This window comes from Gorilla gorilla, chromosome 1 (assembly GCF_029281585.2).
Source record: "Gorilla gorilla gorilla isolate KB3781 chromosome 1, NHGRI_mGorGor1-v2.1_pri, whole genome shotgun sequence".
NCBI lineage: Eukaryota > Metazoa > Chordata > Mammalia > Primates > Hominidae > Gorilla > Gorilla gorilla.
The window spans coordinates 47603716-47606235 of NC_073224.2; the positions used below are offsets into that span (position 1 = coordinate 47603716).

At 49.7% G+C, this 2520-nt stretch overlaps 1 pseudogene; it reads right to left on the reverse strand.

Moving 5' to 3' along the window:
• Positions 1 to 510: 510 nt before the first annotated feature.
• LOC101153054 (GRB2-related adapter protein-like) lies at positions 511 to 919 on the reverse strand (annotated as a pseudogene).
• Positions 920 to 2520: the final 1601 nt, after the last annotated feature.

Here is a 2520-nt window from a genome sequence, read left to right on the forward strand (position 1 = left end):
ATTTAGGTCAACAGGTGTGCAGTCTGTCCTTCGAGGCTGAGCCACCTCCCAACAGCCTGAACAACTCCAGGGGCCTTTTGAGGGAGGGGTAGGCAGGCCCAGTGGGTGGTCAGCCCAAGGTGAACCCACCCACCATGGCCAGGGTTCCTCAGGTTGAGCCTCCAGTGGGTGAAACCTAGGAGTCCTCAACCTTCCTGGCAGATGGGGCCATTGACAAGAGGAGGTGGGTGGGGTCTTCACAGACTCCGCCCTGTGGTGTCACACAGCTGGCAGCCAATGGGAGGCAACCAGCCAGGAAGCCCCGGAGCTACCCTTGCTGGGGACCCTTGCTGGGGAACCTGGGCCATCCCAGTTTGTGTGAAGTGGCCGGAGGCAGTTAGGAGCCCACGGTTCAGTCCAAGGCAGTCCACTGAGCCCCGTGTGACTCTGACTGGGCTGGGGATGTCCATGTCCTCTCTGGATCTCAGTTCCTGTAAAATGGCCTATTGGCCAGATCGGCCGCCGGGCTGCTCACAGGTGCACGGGCTGCACATAACCCTGTGGGAAGAAGCCAACGCGCCCGCAGGACTGGCCCCACCACCAGTGGGAGGTCTGGATGCTCCAGGACCTCAATGATGTCGCCACGGCGGAAGCTGAACTGCGAGGGGTCCTGGGCTGAGAAGTCAAACTGGGCCTGGGCAAAGCAGGCCCCAGGTGACTTGAGCAAGGGCTCCTCGTCGCGCAGGAAGATCTGCCGCTTCTTGGCGATGGTAGTGGTGCGGTAGAAGTCGACCAGCTCGTTGAGGGAGTTGAACTTCTCCTCCCACAGGAAGTACTTCCCCGAGGCCTCGCGCAGCACCTTGAAGTGCTGCACCTGGTCTCCATAGCTAGGGGAAAGGACCCGGGGCGACCTCAGATGGTGGCCGTCCCAGCCTGGCATGGTCCCAGGGGGTCCCGTCTCACTACCACCTGGAACCAGCCTGTCTCAGGGTGGGACCTGGAGTCAGATAAGGTGCAAGTGGGAGAGGCCCCACTGACCCAGCTCCACATGGGGTCTGGGGAGTCCTATCTGGCAGTGGAATATGGGGTTAAGGGTGTGGGCTCTGAACCGGGCCACTTTCTCACTGTGTGACTTCACGCAAGTCTCTCAACTTCTCTGAACCTCAGTTTCCTCATAATGATAACATCTCCATTATGGAGAAGTGCACAGCGACTGGCATGTTAGCAACGTGAAATGGGTACCTCTGAGTGTGTCCTGATTAGAGAGCATCTCCTTCACATCTCTTTGCTGTTCCCCTCAGCTTGGACCTTCTCCCTGCTCCCCTGCTCCTCTCAGTCCCCACAGTCCCTTGGGGAGCAAGTCCTAGACTCATCCTGACTCAGACCAAAGCCTACTGCTATGAGAGGAACTCAGACCTGTTGGATGTCTTATGTCCTCCCCCTCCCGTGAACCTTCTGTGGCTTCTCCCTTGGCCTCAGGGTAAACTCTTAACACCTCAGACTCAAGATCTGGCTCTGCAGTGGCACTTTTAATTTCCCTTAAGAACTTTTCCTTTGCATTCACAATTGGGATAACTGTTTGGCAAAAGAGCCCCAGCTTTCAGCCTATCTTAGCTTTTGACATGGCTTCCTCACTAAATTAATCATTTCTAGCTTTCGATTTAACATAAAAATGTGAGACTTGTTTTCACTTCAACACTTAAAGACCATTGTAGATTTATTAATTGGCCTAATTTTAATATTATTGTGTCAGGGATTGGGGGCTCAAGAAGAGAGAAGGAGGGAGATGGGGGAATGATCAGGTGGCAGAGTGGTCAGAACACTCAACAGTTATTGATTAAATTTACCGTCTTACATGGGCACAGTTCATGGTTCCCCAAAGGAAGAATGACAATAGTAACATCAAAGATTACTGATCACAGATCACTGTAACAGATATAATAAAGATGAAAAAATTTTAAATATTTTGTAAATTACCAAAATGTGACACAGAGACACAAAGTGAGCATATGCTATTGGAAAAATGGCACCAATAGACCATGGCACCAATAGACTTGCTCAATGCAGAGTTGCCACAACCCTTCAATTTGTAAAAAAAAAAAAAAAAAAAGCAATATGTACGAAGTACAATAAATGAAGCACAATAAAACAAGGTATGCCTGTTGTCATTTATGATCTTATCTAATTCTCTCTAATAAAACACATGTTCCTCAAAGGCACGGACTATGTCCTGCTTATTTGTCTTCTTTAATCTTCCAGTGACTGTCATAGTAGGTAATCATTACATAGTAGGTGAATTGGATTTTCATTAGCATTTGGATTTCTAATTTTGAAGGAGCATGATCTTTCTTTTGCCAGTTTTAAGTTGATTTGAAAAACAGATGTATGGGAAACATTTGGATCCATAACAGCAACATTCAAGTGCTAGATGGAAGGTCACATGGGAAGAGCAGCCCCTGACCAGAATGCTGGCCAGGGATAGACTGTTTAAATGGGCTTGGATTCTGGCTCCTTTGACTTCTTTTTCTTTCCTCTGAAGAG